We start from the raw sequence: 20893 nt of genomic DNA, 5'->3' as shown, positions 1-20893 counted from the left end.
ACTTTGCAGAGAAACCGATAGGGCATTAGTTTGATATGATGTGGTCAATATCCCAGATTCTGTCACTTGTAAAGTTAAACAAGGCAAAATATTGGCAAGGATGTAATTGGAGAAATTCTGTAATCATTTGACAAGAAAGTTTAAAAATTAAACCAAACTCTTATTGTACAACAACCTTACTTTCCCAGTCATTCTAAACAAGGCAGACACATTTAAAGACATTGCCATTGGTTTCTCGTTGGCTCTGTGCATAGATCCCAGTGAAATCTCAGAGGGATTGGCTAAACCAGAATTTTTTTATTTATTTTGACTCAAAGTTGAATTTGCTTGAACCAGACTCCTTCAACAAAAATGAAAATGACTCGGGGTCAAATTTCCACTGATTTTGTTGGTGTAAGGAGCATTCTATATTCTCAGACAATCAGTTTCCCTGGATTATCCTACCCTCATAGAACAGCAAAAACAATACCTGGTAGAATATCTATGGTACTTTCATGAGCCTCGACTAATGACTCATTAAAGACTGTTATGCAGAGCAAAAGAACAAAAGTACTCACCACACCATTTATGTATAATATTGTCTGATCTGATGGGACAGCATGCAAAATAAAATGGGGGTTCCCCTCCTCCACGATAAATGAGGCTCGCACCAGGGTCTCTTCCATACCCCACAACACTGCTCTCTCTCCCCATCCCCGCACTCGCAACAAGGGCAGAGCCCCCCTAGTCCTCACCTTTCACCCCACCAGCCATCACATACAACAAGTAATCCTCCGTCAGTTTCGCCACCTCCAACGTGACCCCACCACTCGCCACATCTTCCCATCTCCCCCCATGTCTGCCTTCCGCAAAGACCGCTCCCTCCGCAACTCCCTTGTCAATTCTTCCCTTCCCTCCCATACCACCCCCTCCCCGGGCACTTTCCGTTGCAACCGCAAGAAATGCAACACCTGTCCCTTTACCTCCCTCCTCAACTCCATTCAAGGACCCAAGCAGTCGTTCCAGGTGCGACAGAGGTTCACCTGTATCTCCTCCAACCTCATCTACTGCATCCGCTGCTCTAGATGTCAGCTGATCTACATCGGTGAGACTAAGCGGAGGTTGGGCGATCGTTTCGCCGAACACCTCCGCTCGGTCTGCAAGAACCTACCTGACCTCCCGGTGGCTCAGCGCTTCAACTCCCCCTCCCATTCCCCGTCCGACCTCTCTGTCCTGGGTCTCCTCCATGGCCAGAGTGAGCAACACCGAAAATTGGAGGAACAGCACCTCATATTCCGCTTGGGGAGCCTGCATTCTGCGGGCATGAACATTGAATTCTCCCAATTTTGTTAGCCCTTGCTGTCTCCTCCCTTTCCTCAGCCCTCGAGCTGTCTCCTCCCATCCCTCAACCCTTGGGCTCCACCTCCTCCTTTTTCCTTCCTTCTCCCCGCCACCCCCTATCAGTCTGAGGAAGGGTTTTGGCCCGAAACGTCACCTATTTCCTTCGCTCCATAGATGCTGCTGCACCCGCTGAGTTTCTCCAGCATGTTTGTGTACCTTCGATTTTCCAGCATCTGCAGTTCCTTCTTGAACACAAAAGAACAATGTCCTCAGCTTTAGGTTTAGGTTTTGGTTTAGGTTTATTATTGTCACCTGTACAGTGAAAAGTTTTATTTTGACATGCTGTCCCATCAGATCAGATAATATTATACATAAATGGTGTGGTGAATACTCTGGTGAGTCTGTGGAATTCTCTGCCTCAGAGGGTGGTGGAGGCAGGTTCTCTGGATGCTTTCAAGAGAGAGCTAGATAGGGCTCTTAAAAATAACGGAGTCAGGGGATATGGGGAGAAGGCTGGAACGGGGTACTGATTGGGGATGATCAGCCATGATCACATTGAATGGCGGTGCTGGCTCGCAGGGCCAAATGGCCTACTCCTGCATCTATTGTCTATAAATACAATCGTCAAGCTCAAGTACAATAGGTCAAACAAAGGAGAAGACACAGGGTGCAGAATATACAGTAGCTCACAGCAATGAACATATCAGTTCCATGGGCAAAGTCCAATGTCTGCAATGGGGTAAAGGTGAATCGGGCAGTGTCCCAGCTCACGGAAGGACTATTCAGAAGCTTGATAATAGATGGGAAGAATAACGATCAGGATCTTAACTAAACATATACATGTACATATATTAGGCACCTGTACAAATCAAGTAAAACATTTTACCACCAGGTCAATAAGTCCATTATGATGTACCATATTGTACTCTAATGTTACCAAAGGATAGACACAAAAACCTGGAGTAACTCAGCGGGACAGGCAGCATCTCTGGAGAGAAGGAACTGTGATGTTTTGGGTCGTTGCCTTCTTCAGACTTTTACCAATCAGGTTGCCTGCCACAGCAAAAGACAAATAGACAGAAGCCAAGCAGCTGGAAGATATTTCTATTGGACTTTTTAAACATAGCAAGCAGTACAGTAGGTTGTCATTAGGAAGGTCTTTAAACCCCATCCAGTCAGTGCATAAACTGCTCTCCCCACTTATGAAACATCCAATGGCTGAAAAAACCATCACCAAAAATAGGTTATATTTCCTTCATCCATTAAATTGAAACATTACTATCCATCCTTAATTCCCCTTGTTGTCCTCATTGTGAAGGCTTTCTCAAATTGTAGCAGATGCTGGAGGCATAACAATTCATTTCAAAGTCAGGATAATGTATTACTAAGAAATCTGTAGGTCGATGTATCTCTGTGTACTTGCTGCCCTGGTCCTTGTAGGGAGTAGAACTCACAGTCTTGGACAAATTATACATAGTATGAATGGTGCAATAGTGGGGGAAGGGGGGGATAAATATTGAAGGTTCTGGATATGAATTGGATGGACGTTTTTTCACGGTTGCTGCGGTTTTGCTCATCAACTTCACTTTGCAAGAGGCACGATTTATATGTTCCAAAGAGTCATCTCTTGCTCCTTCCTGACTTCCTCCTCATGACAGAATTTAGTAATTGATCATTTTTTTCACTAAGCGTGTGTGTGTGTATGTGTGTGTGTGTGTGTGTGTGTGTGTGTGTGTTTGTGCGTGTGTGCGTGTGCGTGTGTGTGTGTGTGTGTGTGTGTGTGTGTGTGTGTCTGTGTGTGTGTGTGTGTGTGCGTGTGTGTGTGTGCATGCGTGTGTGCGTGTGTGTGCGTGTGTGTGTGTGTGTGTGCATGTATGCATGCACGTGTGCGTGCGCATGTGTGTGTGTATACTTTTCATTTATTATATTGTCTGCAGAGTATTATGCTTACATATTCTGTTGTGCTGCTGCACGTAAAAATGTCATTGTTCTGTTTGAATCATATGACAATAAAACACACTTGACTCTTGACCTTTAGGAATTAAGATACTTCTTTAGTTCATTACATTACAATACAATGAAATGATGAAGCAATTGTTTCTGATTTGTGAGTGAATCTCTTGCTTTTGAATCTGAAGGGGTTGAGAGGGGACCTCACCACAAACTGCTGTCAAAAAACTGAGGTTGACCTTCCCATCCTATGGATATTGCTGAACTAGCAAAGGGTTCATCTTTCAGATGAGCTGTTACACCAGATATGTGTAAAGGCTCCGTTAGTATTAACTTGAAGAAGTGTTTGCCAGTTTTACCAGTGTCTTGGCCAATATCTATCCTAAATCAATGTTCTAAAAATTGATTTTGTAAATTCTGCATTGTTGCAGAAAGGCAAAAACCTGGATTGCTGGAAAAATAAAATAAAACTTTGGAAGTTTTGGACAGTTTGGAAGTTTCAGAGGGGTTGAACAGGCTAGATGCAGGAAGATTGTTCCCAATGTTGGGGAAGTCCAGGACAAGGGGTCACAGCTTAAGGATAGAGGGGAAATCCTTTAGGACCGAGATGAGAAAAACGTTTTTCACACAGAGAGTGGTGAATCTCTAGAACTCTCTGCCACAGAAGGTAGTTAAGGCCACAGTTCATTGGCTATATTTAAGAGGGAGTTAGATGTGGACCTTGTGGCTAAAGGGATCAGGGGTTATGGAGAGAAGGCAGGTACGGGATACTGAGTTGGATGATCAGCCGTGATCATATTGAATGGCGGTGCAGGCTCGAAGGGCCGAATGACCTACTCCTGCACCTATTTTCTATGTTTCTATGTAACTAAAACTCAGAACTTGATGAAGCATCATTGGCCTGAGGTCTTACCACTCTTTCTTTCTCCACAGATGCTGCCTGACCTGCTAAGTATTCCCAGCATTTTCTGTTTTTTTTTTATCACATGGCTGTCTATTGTCTTTTGCTGTGCATGGGGAGTTTTATGGTGAATTGTTTAGTTCATAAGTCATAGGAGCAGAATTAAGCCATTCGGCCCCTCGACTCTACTCTGCCAATGGGGCAGTGTAGTGGGGATACAGTCTAAAAAAATAATGACTAGGCAGATATGAGATATGAGATAAACTACGGAAAGTTCTACCTTCAGGACTGTGGCAGATGACAGGATATGGTAGAAGGGGGCACACAGAAAAAGCATGATGAATAATCTTTGGGGCCCAGTGGACCAGAAAAAGAGAGGAAATGGCCAAATGACTAGAAAATCATGTGTTCCCATTCTGTCACAAGAATGTCCTTGAGCTCGCTATGCTTGTAACTTAGAATAGAGAAGACAGGGTTGTCATATGACCTGCAGTGGCCTCATCATCCACAATGATCCATGGAATAGCGAACAGCTTTGGCAGATAAGCACGAGGTGTGAGCAAACACAAAGTGTTGGAGGAACTCAGCTCGTCAGGCAGCATCTCTGGAGGGAATGGACAATCAACATTTGGATTCAGGGCCATTCATCAGACCCTTCCATCAGTCGTCTTTCACAACTTGATCATTCCTGACCCACTGAGTTTCTCCAGACCTTTGTGTTTTGCTCGAGATTCCAGCATGTGCAGTTTCTTGTATCTCCAAGCTTAGAACATGATGCAGTTTTAAACGTTTCAGTGAGTTATGACAACAAATGATGAAAGGAATCCTTTACTATATCTACCCAAGTCTCTGATGGCTATTATGAGAGAATGACTAGGTTAGGAGGGAGTAAAATGGTTTGTACTTGATAGTCACAACAGTGAAACTGAGACCATGGTAGGGCGTATCGGTTGCCCAAGAAACATCCAATGGTTCCAAGGTTCAAAGGTATTTTATTGTCACGTGTACCAATTAAGGTACAGTGAAACTCGATTTACCATACCAGAAAAAGCAACAAAAACACACAACTACATAAAAGTTAACATAAACATCCACCACAGCGGATTCCCCATATTCCTCACTGTGATGGAAGGCAATAAAGTCTAATCTACTTCACTCTTTATTCTCCTGCGGTCGGGCCAGTCAACTATCCACAGTCGGGGCGATCTAAGCTCCTGCAGGTGACGATCGAAGCCCCCACGTATGGGCGGTCGAAGCTCCTGCGGCCTGGAGCTCCTGAAGTCGATCCCTAACCAAGGGACCATGAGCTCCACGATGTTAAAATCCTGCAGGCTCCCGCGGTTGAAGCTCCCAGTGATATGTGAGATATGTGAGAATTTCATCTCCATCGAGGTAAGAGATTTTAAAAGGTTACATAGAAACATAGAAAATAAGGAGCAGGAGGAGGCCATTCGGCCCTTCGAGCCAGCACCACCATTCATTGTGATCATGGCTGATCGTTCCCTATCAATAACCCGTGCCTACCTTCTCCCCATATCCCTTGACTCCACTAGCCCCTAGAGCTCTATCTAACTCTCTCTTAAATCCATCCAGTGATTTGGCCTCCACTGTCCTCTGTGGCAGGAAATTCCATAAATTCACAACTCTCTGGGTGAAAAGTTTTTTTCTCACCTCAGTCTTAAATGGCCTCCCCTTTATTCTAAGACTGTGGCCCCTGGTTCTGGACTCGCCCAACATTGGGAACATTTTTCCTGCATCTTGCTTGTCCAGTCCTTTTATAATTTTATATGTTTCTATAAGATCCCCCCTCATCCTAAACTCCAGTGAATACAAGCCTAGTCTTTTTAATCTTTCCTCATATGACAGTCCCGCCATCCCAGGGATCAACCTCGTGAACCTATGCTGCACTGCCTCAACCACAAGGATGTCCTTCCTCAAATTAGGAGACCAAAACTGTACACAATACTCCAGATGTGGTCTCACCAGAGCCCTATACAACTGCAGTAGAACCTCTTTACTCCTATACTGAAATCTCCTTGTTATGAAGGCCAACATTCCATTAGCTTTCTTCACTGCCTGCTGTACCTGCATGCCAACTTTCGGTGACCCATGTACAAGGACACCCAGGTCTCGCTGTACCTCCCCTTTACCTAACCTAACCCCATTGAGAAAATAATCCGCCCTCTTCTTTTTGCCACCAAAGTGGATAACCTCAAATGTATCTATATTATACTGCATCTGCCACGCATCTGCCCAAACACTCAACTTGTCCAGGTCACCCTGCAACCTCCTAACATCCTCTTCACAGTTCACACGGCCACCCAGTTTTGTGTCATCCGCAAACTTGCTAGTGTTACTCCTAATTCCCTCTTCCAAATCATCAATATATATGGTAAACAGTTGTGGCCCCAACACCGAGCCTTGCGGCACTCCACTCGCCATTGCCTGCCATTCTGAAAAGGGCCCGTTCACTCCTACTCTATGCTTCCGGTCTGCCAAACAATTTTCTATCCATGTCAACACCCTACCCCCAACACCATGTGCTCTAATTTTAGTCCCCAGTCTCCCGTGCGGGACCTTACCAAAGGCTTTCTGAAAGTCTAGATACACTACATCCACTGACACTCCTTCATCCATTTTACTTGTCACATCCTTCCAGAAGATTAGTTAAGCATGTTCCCCCAAACCCCCCCCACCCCCACATAAAACAAGCTAAAAAACACTAAAACATACTTTTAACACATACTAAAAAACAACAAAGAAAGAAAAGGACGAGACAGACTGTTGGCAAGGCAACCATTGTTGGCGAGGCAGCCATTGTTGGTGAATGGAAGGCCAAAAGCTAGAGGTAAGATATTGAAATTGCAATGATGTCAGATACAGAAGGATATGGGGGCAGATAGGAAAGGAAAATATTGATCGAATATGCCATAATTAAGTGAATAGAGATTGCCTTACATCTAGAGTGGGTCTTGCTGCAAGTTGTGAATGAAGGAAACTATGTATTGCTATAAGATTAGCATTTAACAGCCTACCAGAACTAAGAGTTATAAAGTGGTTGAAGAGCAAACTTCAAAATGATACAAGGAAATCTAAAGAGGATTGGGCAGGAAATAACCAGGAATACAATAACAGAGAAAATATATATTTTTTAATAATGTTTCTTTAATGTAGTAAGGAAAATTAACCTAATGTTTTTTTCAAGATCAAAATTGCACATACAGCCATATATAAAATCAGTGATGTTAAAAGCCAAACATATTTATGTTAAAAGATGGAAGGAACAAGCAGTGAGTACTGGGAATCATTGAAAAGTGAGTGACGATAACTAAGTTCCACGGGTATCAGTAAGAGGACAAAAAAAGGAGGATTTCAGATTGCAAAGCAGCAAGGAGCCAAATAATATTTTTAACTACGTAAACGTTTGGCAGAGTGGCAACATTATGAGCACACACTTACAGCAGGGAAGCTTGACGCTCTGAGGGAAAAGCAGGGATCATTAAAATTGTTTATTTTTAACTAATCTCCAATAAAAAAAACATCTTACAGATTGTTTGCAGATGCTCAATATGAGGAGATGAAAGATTACTATTTCTCATTGTACCAAATGTTGGAAGGTAGACGAAAATGCTGGAGAAACTCAGCTTGTGCGGCAGCATCTATGGAGCGAAGGAAATAGGCAAAGTTTCGGGCCGAAACGTTGCCAATTTCCTTCGCTCCATAGATGCTGCCGCATCCGGTGAGTTTCTCCAGCATTTTTGTCTACCTTCGATTTTCCAGCATCTGCAGTTCCTTCTTGAACACCAAATGGTGGAATTGAGTATGCATTGGAAAGGTGAAAAACTGCAGATGCAGGAAATCGGAAATAAAGATAGAAAGATTCTGGAGATATTCAGCAGGTCAGGCATGTTGAGTAAAACCCACTGAAGATTGATCCAGCTTTTTGATTGCCCTGGTGAACTCTGTTACCTGACAACAGAGAACCGCATCCTTTGCATCGGGCTACAATGTTGTGCTAGCCTATTGTTTTGAGTTGATGTGAGGTACCCACTCATGTGATTACCATCAAGGATCTCGTGGCTTTCTGAAAAAATGAAGGCCCATGAACAGAAAGCCTTGAAGCAAGCCTTTCACTAACTGGAGAAGAATACAGAACGTGTAATAACACACCTAGACATACACTGGAATACACAAGAGAATGTTCCAAATTGCATTCGGGATAATTTTTCACAAGACTGGTTTGCTTCATTTGTCTGGTGCCCCAAATGTGCTCATTGAGTTTCTGTTTGCTCGATATTAGGAATAACATGCAACTATGTCACTGAATATACATTTGGTTTTTATAAAATGGGCAACACAGGGGGTGCAGCTGGTGGAGCTGCTGTCTCACAATGCTGGATTTGTGGCCGTGTGGAGTCTGCACATTCTCCCTGTGACAGCGTGGGTTTCCCCCGGGTGCTCTGGTTTCCTGCCATTTTCCAAAGACGTGAAGGTTTCTTGGTTAATTGGCTTCTGTAAAGTGTCCCAAATGTGTGGAGAGTGGATGCGAAACATGGGATAACATAGAAGTAGTGTGAATGGATGATAGATGTTCAGTGTGGACATGATGGCCAAAGGGCCTGTTTCCATCCTGGATCTTTTTACCAATCAATCAAAATGGCAAGATGTGGTATTGTTATCATAAAACTGTACACCATTACTTGCCTCCTGAAGCCCAATACTGCTTCAATCAGCAATCTAAAACTGGTCCTTGTTAAACCAATACACCTGTCAAAAACAGACTCACAATTAAAAATATCATTCAGCACATCTGTAATTACATTAAGTTGGAGTTCCTTTTTAGGAATGTATCAGGACAATATTTTTTAGTATAATGATCCTCAAAATCAACCAATTAACTTTTCAAAAAGCACAATTTACTTGTATAGAAGTTGCTGGTATTGGTTGAAACCCTGCTAAGTGAAAATTCCTTGAAATTTTTATCAAAAACATTCAAATTAGTCTCTTGCTAGGTCAGCTAATGAGCTGGCATGGGGTGGTCTCAGCTAGAATGTACCTCCTGTAGATTAATATATCAGGACGTGTCCCAATCAAAGGGAAAGCTCATTAACAGTGCTTTTTGAAACTGATTTGATTACTGTTTCATTTGTGAAAGTGAATATTTTGGCTCATTAGGGTGATTATGTTTCAAGGTCATCTTTTGAAGAAAGACTGACCAATATGAGATAAATCAGTTCTTTTTTCTAATCATGATTTTTGAGTATTTTTAATTTTTTTAGGGGTTAGCACGGCAATTAATTTCTTTCTCATGTAAAAGTCACACTGGAATTAAAAAATCAGAACAAACGTTTTCTGCCCAATGTAAATTTACTAAAGAATTTATTGGCCAAGATATGTTCATATGATTATTAATTCCCAAAATCTTCAAGAGAATAGTTTTCTTTAATTTGTTTCGGTTCTATTCACAAAACTAAATAGTTTATAAGGTTTGAATATTCTCGTGAGGTTTTTTTTTTAAAGAAGACTTCTGTGCAAAAGCAGTAATAAATAGCTCAGCAAATTGAAAACCATGTTTTTTATAAAGTATGTTTCATGACTGGTAAAATTTCAACTCAGAACTATGTGGAATCAAGCAGGGACAAGAGAAAGCATTATTCCTCTTCTACATTTGCTTGCAGGTTTGACAAAATTGTTTCAGTCTGCAGCAGGGTCCCCACCCGAAACGTCACCCATCCTTTTACTATAGAGATGCGGTCCGGCTTGCTGAGTTACTGCAGTTCTTTGTGGATATCTTTGATATGAACCAGCATCTGCAGTTCTTTGTATCTACTACTTAAAAAAGTTGTTATCAGCTCTTGACTGGCAAAACAAATCTGCCTTGGTTTTCTCAATCAGAATCTGCCTTGGTTTTCACAGAATCACAATCAGAATCAGTGACTTCAGAACAAACTATGGTTTTGATCTGCCTCACTGCCCTCACATTTTAATAATTGTGAGTAACATCTGAGTGCTTGCCTTGTGTTGGTTAATTTGTAATGTTTTTTTTAATTTCCTTTTCTAATTTGTCGTGGATTTCATGTTCTAGTGTATGGCAACTACTGTGGTGTTATATGAAAAGCATTCATCAACATTGTTTAAATGGTTGTTTAAATGTTAGGATAAATACAACATCTGAATCAATCCCAATTTAAGCAATGTTGATATGTTACAAACAAAGATTTCTAACTGTGAATGAAAAGTTGATGAACTCCATTTCTAAAAGAAAAACAGAATAGGGATAGAAACCCATTGTCAATTGGTCATCCTTTATTGTTTACTCATCCTTCCTCTTTTCCCCCATTCCATTTCTCAATCTCACTCAACTTCTCTCTTACCCTCGCTCTTGGCCTGCCTTGTCTGGCCTTAATGGAGGTCCAAGCAAACTGTTTTCAGAGATGCGATTTCCAACTGCATCCAGCATTGTTTAGGGGCAGGAGGGTCCCAGAGGGAAAGGAATATCACACAGCATTGTGGGCAATGAAGCAGCAGCAAGAATGTGGGATGCAATCTCATAAAATACCTCCATAGGTTCTTTCTATAAATCATGGGTTCCCAACCTTTTTCATCCCGTTTGACCCTGGCAACCCCATCTACAGTGCCATATGACACTCTCTGTGGAGGCCAAGATCACTTTTGCTTGTGACTTCATGACCTCTGGATTATTCAGATGTCATGAAGTTTGGGCATATTTGTGATGGTGGAGGCATGAAGTTTGGGCATATTTGTGATGGTGGAGGCATGAAGTTTGGGCATATTTGTGATGGAGGAGGCATGAAGTTTGGGCACATTTGTAATGGTGGAGGCATGAAGTTTGGGCACATTTGTGATGGTGGAGGCATGAAGTTTGGGCACATTTGTGATGGTGGAGGCATGAAGTTTGGGCACATTTGTGATGGTGGAGGCATGAAGTTTGGGCACATTTGTGATGGTGGAGGCAATTTGAATAGTTGCGTTTAAGGTGTTTTTAGATAGGCACATGGATATTCAGGGAATGGAAGGATATGGATCATGTGCAGGCAGATGAGATTAGTTGAACTTGGCATCACGTTCATGAACAGTCATTGTGGACTGAAGGCCCTGTTTCTGTGCTGTATTTTTCAACGTTATGTTCATTCAAAGCAGTGACAGGTGATCCATGTAATATTTTGGAGCTTGCAGCTCACTGCTACTTTAAGAAGATCATTGATGCTGTCTGTTCAAGGAAAAGAGATGTCAACTTTTTCTCTTTGAGCAGAAACCATCACGGTTTGCAGACTTGCAAGCATCATTACCTTCCTGAAGGCTTCTGTCAGAGTAAACTATGTTCTTGTTCCTATTATGAATTTAGCTCTCCACATAAATCGTTAGGATTTTACTTCATGAACAATCAAATGGTTTGCAAACATGGAATGAAATTCTTCACAATCAATGCCAAATTTCATGAAGTTTGCACAACCTAGAAGTATATAAATCATTTTTTATAGACATAGATAGGTTAGATGGTATTTTTTCCAGGGTGGAAGTGTTAAATACAGGAGGGCACAGGTTTAAGGTGAGAGGGGAGAAAAAGATAAGGAGATTTGCAAAGCAGGTTTTCTTTACACAGAGAGTGGTGGGTGCCTGAGGAAGGAGTGAAAGCAAATGGTTTATTTTAGTTTAGTTTAGCTTGATTTAGTTTAATTTAGTTCCGTTCAGTTTCATTCAGTTTAGTTTATTGTCACATGTACCAAAGAGGCATTTAGACAGACAAATAAACAGACTGGGGACGGAGGGATATAGATATGTACAGACATCAATGTAGTTTGAATTGCAGTCATGGCCAGCGCCAAAATGTGCTCTGCACAGCGCCAAATGTGCTCTAAACCCTCCTCACCTGCATTAACCTACTAACGGCCAAGCATTGTCCCGCCCCTCCTCTCTTCTAGCATTTATCCCCCCCCCCCCCTCCCACCATCCGTCTGAAGAAGGGATTCGACCTGAAATGTCACCTATCCATGTGCTCCAGAGATACTGCCTGATCCACTGATTTACTTCAGCACTTTGTCTTCTTTTATAAACTAGCATCTGCAATTCTATGTTTCTCCAAATGTACCCTGCTGAATTCTCCAGAGAAAGCTGGATATTTTGCCACAATTTGCGTCATGTTTCACAATCTAACGATCTTCAGGGATCAGCCCCTAAATCCTCCAGTTAGAGAAGGAGCAGACAAGGAAGAGTATGCCTGCAGAAGGCAATCTTCCTCTGGGTTTCCCGTTACCTATCACAACTTTCCCCTCTCTACTGATTCAGGTACCAGGCAGCAAGGTTATAATTAGGGCGACACCAACAAGTAATTTATCACCACAAGTTGATGTCAAGTTTCTATGTGAACCAGTTTCTACAGTACATAACCAAAGTCCATTAACTTTTCATGACGGTAAAAACATTATGGTAGATACATGTTGCAGGCCGTCAGGATAAAATGATTTCGATATGGACTGTACTGATATACGAGAAAAGCTGTAAGAAAATGTTGGCAATTTAATCATTTGTGAGATTAGCAAGCAGAATAGTCTCTACTGAGATCGAGGAGACTGAAGAAGGTCCATCTGTCTCCTCAGATTCTGGTGAACTTCTGCCGCTGCACCATCGAGAGCATCCTTACCAACTGTATGACAGTATGGTATGACAACTGCTCTGTCTCCGACCGGAAAGCACTGCAGAGGGTGGTGAAAATTGCCCAACTCATCACCGGTTCCTCGCTCCCCTCCATTGAGTCTGTCCAAAGCAAGCGATGTCTGCGAAGGGCACTCAGCATCGCCAAGGACTGCTCTCACCCCAACCATGGACTGTTTACCCTCCTACCATCCGGGAGGCGCTACAGGTCTCTCCGTTGCTGGACCAGCAGGTCCAGGAACAGCTTCTTCCCTGCGGCTGTCACACTACTCAACAATACACTCCTCCCACAGGAAAAACACTATGACTGTATGCATGTACTGGAAATAGACTTATTTATTGAAATCATATTCTATGTCGCTCTTCCAGGGAAATGCTAACTGCATTTCGTTGTCTCTGTACTGTACACTGACAATGACAATTAAATTTGAATCTGAATCTGAATCTGAGATGGGGTGAGCAGTGAGGGATGTTGTTGGTGAAGTTACAGGTGTTCTCATAGTACCGACCTCATTTTTTGATACATTTCGTAAATCGATGCAACTGTGAAATTAAGTTTATTTTTGTAGCATATTAAAAACAATCTCTAAGCCAGTCACAGGCACATGATTTAGATAGAATTGATAATATAGTAGATTTGCTTTATTGATGAAATATATGGATGACAATAAACTTAAAATACACGATGTTAAAGCAACAAAGTAGAATGTTATCTGCTGGCATCCAACACTGTAGTTTGCTGCACAGAATTTGATCTGTGGGCACTGCAACTGAGAAATGTGGCATAAATGGAGTGAACACACAGAAGGGGGTCACCTTATGGATGAGGATTTCAGCAAGGAGAGCAGGCTAACCATGATGTGAGTCAGTATTCAACAATGCTTTCAGTCATAGCTGCCATTTTGGAGCTCAGCACTCCATCCAAGCCTCTCACATGATCACAGTGGGCTAAAATTCACTCACACAAATGAAGGACACCTCAAAACCCCCACAGTCTCTTCAGCTCTCTGCGCGATTGATAATTTTTAGCTGCTGCTGTGAGCTTCCAGGTTTCTGATGCACTTTAGGATTGTTTCAAGTACTGCAGGGAGTTAGTCGCATGATAGATGCGGACAGGCGTTTTGTTGACACCAAGTTTCCATGCGAACCAGTTTCACCAGCACATGAACTCAAAAATAAAGCTGCAGATGTTGAAAACCTGAAGTAAAAAACAGAAAATGCTGAAAACCTTCAACAGGTCAAACAGCATCCATGGAAAAAGAAACAAAATTAATGAATCAGGTCAAAATATTGAATAACTGTCAATGCATATTGGCCCAAAACATTAACTCTCTTTCTCTCTCCACAGATGCTGCCGGAACTGCTGAGTTGACCTGTCAGGCCTTTACTACAGCAGAGTGGCAGAGATATTGAAGGCAAGGTACACAGAAGGAGGAGGATGAAGGGGATAATACCAGAAATACCTCAGAGGTACGAGATTAAACTCTTGCTCTTGAGCCTGAGGGAGAAGCAATGTGTGACGCATCAATGCTTTATTAAAGTTGTCCTGACTAATATCACACAGCTTCCATTAAATATCTCAGAGAAGGACAAAGATCTCATTGTCCACAACTTCAGGCACCTTCCGGAGGAGGGAGATCAAGGATTCGGATGATAGCTACGATAAGGAGATGGAATAACACAGTTTCCTTCTTACTGGGGAGCAAAGTTGCAAGCAAGTTCTCCTATATTGTCCTTAGCTGAATTGAGTTACAGATGAAGGTGGAAGGGTACATGGAATGGAATGTATGATGCAGTGCAGCCTTATTTCAGGGATCTTCTGTGGAGATCTTTTGAAGGATTGAGGAATTGGGGGCATGAGGAACTGGCATAAAAGTGGAGTTAAGACCTGGAGCAGATCAACCATGATCATATTGAATGGATATGGAACCTACTCTAGGTTTGAGGGGCCAGGAGGTCTACTTTAGTTTAGTTTAGTTTAAAGATACAGCATGGAAACAGGCCCTTTGGTTCACCTGTACTTCCTTGGTGTGTGGGAAGACTGACATCCGGAGTGCAAGTGTTGTGGTGATGGGGGGATGAATGCTGTCTTCCCGAGACAGAGCACCAACACTGTGCTACATGAAACTACTGTAAAACTGTTTTACACTTCTTTTTAATTAGCAGGATGATAGATCATCAGACTGCTACAGCAACAAGCAAGTCTCTTGGCATATTATAATGCAGTTATGATTGCAGCATCTCAGTGGTCAGTGGTTGTGATATTATGCAAAAATAGTGTAAGGCTGGCCCGACAAAAGCCAACTGCAGGGAATGCTGAGACATTACTGGGCTGATAGAGCAGTGCTGACTGTGCACGATGGGCTGCTGCTGCGGGGCACGAGGCTCGTCATCCCATCAGCCTTACAAGGTGATGTGCTGCAGAGACTACACGAAGAACACCTGGGGGTGACAAAGTGCAGGGGCCGGGCCAAACAGATGGTATGGTGGCCAGGACTCAGCAGCCAGCTGAATGACATGGTGCTGAAATGTAGAACCTGCATCCAAGAGAGAAGGAACGTCAAAGAGCCGCTGATGCCAACGGAGATGCCAGACAGGCCTTGGCAAACCTTGGGAGCTGACCTATTCACGCTGAAAGACAAGACTTATCTACTAGTAGTAGATTATTTCTCAAGATATGTGGAAGTTGCGCTGCTATCACCCACAAGGTCCACAGATGTGGTGGTGCACCTGAAATCCATATTTGCTCGTCATGGAATTTGTGAATTTCTTAAAAGTGACAATGGGCCCCAGTTCTCAGGTAGCCACTTTAAATCCTTTGCAGCAGAGTATGGCTTTATGCACATCATGAGCAGCCCCAGGTTTCCTCAGAGCAATGGGGAGGCGGAACACGCTGTACAAACCATGAAAAACAAAGGCGTCAGACCCATATCTTGCATTGCTGGCCTACAGAGCAACCCCTCTACTGAACGGCTATAGCCCGGCCGAGCTGTTGATGGGGCGCCGCCTCCGCACTACAGTTCCTGCCCTCCCAACCCTGCTGAATCCAGTTTTGCCTGACTACAACGCGCTGGGGGCCAAAGAAAGGGAGAAGAGGTGGAACGACGCAAGATGCTTTGACAAGAGGCACGGAGCGAGAAAATCTGGAGCCACTAGTACCTGGGAGGATGTGTGGATCACCGATGCACGAGTCCAGGGCAAAGTGCTATCTACACACAATACCCATCGCTCTTATATCGTCCAGGTGCCTCAGGGCACACTGAGGAGGAACCGGCAGCACTTGGTGCCGCTGCAGACCAACAGTGAGGTAGTCGACGCTGATGAGCCACCAGTGGGAGAAGAGCCAGCTCCACCAGAGCCAGCTCCACCAGAGCCAGCTCCACCAGTGACAACATCACCCAGCAGAGAGGGCCCCACCACAGAGACTGTGCGGACCAGGTGTGGGAGAGAGGTTAGAAAGCCGAAGAGACTTGATTTGTGATTTATTGATCTGTTTTCTACAATAAAGAAAAAGAGAGAGTGAAATGTGATGTGAAATTGTTCTGTAAACCTGTTACATTTACCTGAAACCTGAGAGTTTAAGTTTTGAAGAACACAGCCTGCTAAAGAATAGTTCACAGTATGGTAACAGGTAAGTTATTTTATTTCTATTTTGCATGCTTAGATCAGGGACAGGTCTTCCAGCAAAAGGGCAGAATAAATCCCTTAAGACCTGCAGAGACAAAGGTAGTCCACCCTTTGTTCTCAAAGAAAGGGAGATGTGGTATTATGCAAAAATAGTGTAAGGCTGGGCAGACGGGCACTAGGACCCTGTGTGACAGAAGCCAGGCTCCAGTAACCGGATGTGACTGGAACCCTGGGGTGTGGCAGTTAGGTAGTTGCCTGGGCTGGCACACGAGGCTGTTGCTGTTGCTGCTGTTTACGTCGTCGTACGAGCCTTATTACAAGCATAACTCGACAGTGGTCACACCAGCACTCAAACATTGAGTAGTTGCTGTACGTACCATCAGCCATCTGCATATGCTTCGTATCTGGGTTGGCAATGTGCAAATAGACTTAGTCTCTGCATGCATACTGGAGAAGCAGTGTATCAAACACTTTACAAGATTATGTTCTATGTTGCTCTCAAACACCTCCTCCAACTTTAATACTGAAAGATGGCATTCAATCAAGCAACAAAGCATCATATATTCCATTTCATGTACCCTTCAACCTCGTTCTGTAGCTCGACTCAGCTAAAGACATTGTAGCAGAACATTGCTTACAACTTTGCTCTCCAGCAAGATGAAACTGTGTTATTCCACCCCCCTATCATAGCTACAGGCTATTTCCATTCAATGTCATCATGTAGAAAAGCTCTCACAATGCCCTCTTCTAAACTCTGCACCATCATTGTCTGTGCAAGTGCCTATGTGTGCAAAATCCAGTGCTGATGTGATTGCATCAAGTCAAAGAAAGATGTGCATTGAGAAGGAGGTGGAATGAGTGAAAACTCATTCTCTTCATTGATACCATTCTCTTCAGTAGACTCTGTCCTGTCACTGACCAAGGCCATAGGGACAGCAATCAATATTTTCTAAAAAAGGATTAAGATATGGCTTTGGGGTGACACATTGGGCAGCAGTAGAGAACTGTGTTCAATCCCGTATCTATAGGTGCTATCTGTACGGAGTTGGTATGTTCTCCCCATGACCCATTTCTCCAGTTTCCTCCCACACTTCAAAGATGTACAACTTTGTAGGTTAATTGGCTTCAGTAAAAAATTGTAAATTGTCCTTAGTGTGTCAGATAGTGTCAATGTAGGGGGATTGCTGGTCGGCGAGGACTCGATGGGCCGAAGGGCTTGGTTCCGCAAAGTATCTAAACTAAACTAAACTATATATGGAAGCAATGCCTATCCGTTTTTGATTAGCATTCATGCTGGGGTGAGAGATTGCAATCTTCACGTGGTCCGCCCTGTTTCGACGAAGGTAATCAACCTGGCGTGCACAATCAAATAAGATCAACTAGAACAAGTTGTCCTTCAACTTTAGGCTGTGCACGCCCTACGCAAGAAGAAGAAGCATTCATGCTTCAAACTGTGGATCAAGTGAGGGAAGTTAATAGTGAGTGTAATCTCTTCTGTTGGTTGACATACAGTAGCTGCCATGGTTGAATAAGATGAGGATGTGTGCCTTGCATCAGTACTATGTGTGAAGAGTGAGAATGTATAAGTATTAAGCACATTCTAATAGAGATTAGTCATAAGTTTAGATAATAGGAGCAGAATTAGGCCATCCGGCCCATCAAGTCTACTCCGAGGCAAGTCAAGAGTGTTTTAGTGTCATGTGTCCCAGATAGAACAATGAAATTCTTACTTGCACAACATAATATGTAAACATTGTACACTGTAAACAATATGTTAAACGAGAAAGAGAAAGAAGTTCAGTGTATATATATACACATACCCACAAGTACACACACACAAATTCATTGTATGTGAATACTTGGCCAATAAACGTATTCATTCATTCATTCTCCCCATAACCTTTGACAACCATACAATATATCTCTGCCTTAAAAATATCAATTGACGGCCTCCACAGTCTTCTGCTGCAATGAATTCCACAGATATACCACTCTCTGACTAAAGAAATTCCTCCTCATCTTCATAAAGGGACGTCCTTTATTTCTGAGGCTATGACCTCTGGTCCCAGACTCTCCCACCAGTGGAAAGATCCTCTCCACATCCACTCAATTCACGTCTTTCATGGGTGGCCTAGTGGCCTGGCCATTATCTTGGAAGTTGAATTCAATGACTTTGACATTTTTGTGAATAAACTTTTTGAAGCTTTGCATTTGTCCTAAGGGCCTAATTCTTGCAATTGACACAATCTGGCAATAAGTTCCACTCCATTCCGTGTGTGTACATGGAGGGTTTCCTGGCCCCATGTAAATACAGAATAATTCCCCTAACTTCTAAGTTCTCCACCGATTTTTTGTGCATCATCAAAAACCCTTGGCGCCTACTCTCATCTAGAGAAGAAAGCAGAATCCATTGTACATACATTGTAGAAATCCGGTACTAGCAGAATGAATTTACAATCATTTAGAAAACATTTTTTATCGAGTAGAATCACTTGCACAGTATCTGCCAGAGATGCAAGTTAACTTTCCAGAGCAGTCGTGTTTCAAATGATGCCAACCGCGTATGGTGTTGACATTGATAATGAATGAAACAGGCAATGATTGAATAGTCGGCAAAATGAGCATGGTGTGATGTGTGGGTGTATGATCTGTAGCAGTGCTGTGTGTGGATGGTGAAGTTGACTATATAAATAGGATTAGGGTCTGAGGCTGGGATTGGAATTAATGATTAGAGATGCAGGTTAGTTTTAAGCAGTGCGGTTTTGTTTTAACTGGAGCTAACCAGGCACAATGTTGGCCCCTGCTGTTGCGTCCAGCCAATTAACAGCATAGTCAGTGCTGGCTGAATACTGTAATCATGGAACTGAGCAAGCAGCATGAGGTTGACCTGGTATCTGCTTTGCATTCAACGACTGCAGCTTAATTGCACAATGATCTCCATGCCTGTTTTTTAGACTATTCAGTTTGAAGTGCGAAAGCGCAATTAGCTTAATTTAGTTTATTTTCACGTGCCATGTGTCACGTATACCGAGGTACAGTAAAAAACGTCCTCAGTGGAAATGAATCAACTTGAAATGAAATGTCATAAAATGTCATAATTATTGAGAAATGTTGTCAGGTTTTGTATTAAATGTCGCACTGCTGAAGAACTGTGTGGGAAAAATATCGAAGATTAAGCCAAATTCACAGAAATAGCAGATGTTCAGATAAAAATAGGATTTTAGGCAATTCAAAAAGGCAGAAATATAAAAGAAAGATACCTGTTTAAACGTGAACACCATTCTCACTCATTTTTTCACCTCCTGCAGGCCAGCCACCGACATTTTTCACATTTTGCTAGGGATTTTCGCTGCTGCCGCCTGGCTCTCCTTCACTCCCCCCCACCCCCCTCCCCCCGGCCTGGCTCTGTCACGCTGGTGGAAGGCACACATCGGCTGGTCCCCCGCTGCTTTTCGCCGTTCCCGCGGGCTTGCACTGTCCGAAAATCCTGCGCGTCAACGGCCTGTCGGCCCGCAAGCGCATTGAGAGTGTATGCAGCGTCTTGACGAGCGTACGCAGTGTCTCGATGGGAGTACGCAGCGTCTCGACGGGCGTAGGCAGCGTCTCGACGTCGTAGGCAGCGTCTCGACATCCTACGCAGCATTTTGACGTCGTACGCAGCGTCTTAATGGCGTATCCTAGCACATGGCATTGCGTGCTGATGTCAGGCCGCCCTCCCTTGCAACGGGTTTGCACTTGGTCTAGTATCTATTAAAACTCTGCGTTTGTGTGGGTGTATGTGATTTTGATTTTGCCTTTGATTTTGCCTTTGATTCGTAGTCTGCCAAAACCACATGCAAAAACGCAGAGATTTTTTTACCATTTCGGTAGGGATTTAACTTATGAGTTCAGAAATCCTCTCTAGGTTTCGTCAATTATTTCCCCAGATTTTGAATAAAATTGTTTACAAAACATCAAAAAAAATTAAAATCAAACTGCTGCATGAGCCAAAGTGCCACCTCACAGATGTCCAATCACAATGGATCTCATTTACATATATGACATCACAATGGGACAGGTGAGGGAGATTGGAACCTTCACGTGTTCCCTCTATAATCAAACTTCTGCATGAATCACAGCGCCCTCACAGATGTCTAATCACAATGGGACAGGGGTGGGAGATCTACCCCCTCCCTTTCACACTGCCCCTCCCTCCCTCTCCCTAACCCCTCCCCCCCTACCTCTCCCCCCTCCCCTCTCTCTCTCTCCTTCCCTCTCCGTCTTCCCCCCTTCTCTCTCTGCCCCCACTCTCTACCCCCGTTCCCCTTCTCTAGATGCGCCTGCGTCAGTAGATAGGCCGATTATGGGGTAAAAGGAGCAAATTAATAATATTAATATATTAACAAGGGGGGTAGTTAGCGTGTGTGCAGGGGGGTAGTTAGT

This window comes from Leucoraja erinacea, chromosome 5, assembly GCF_028641065.1.
Source record: "Leucoraja erinacea ecotype New England chromosome 5, Leri_hhj_1, whole genome shotgun sequence".
Classification (NCBI taxonomy): Eukaryota; Metazoa; Chordata; class Chondrichthyes; order Rajiformes; family Rajidae; genus Leucoraja; species Leucoraja erinaceus.
The sequence above is the reverse complement of the archived record's forward strand: the minus strand, read 5'-3'. Positions refer to the sequence as shown.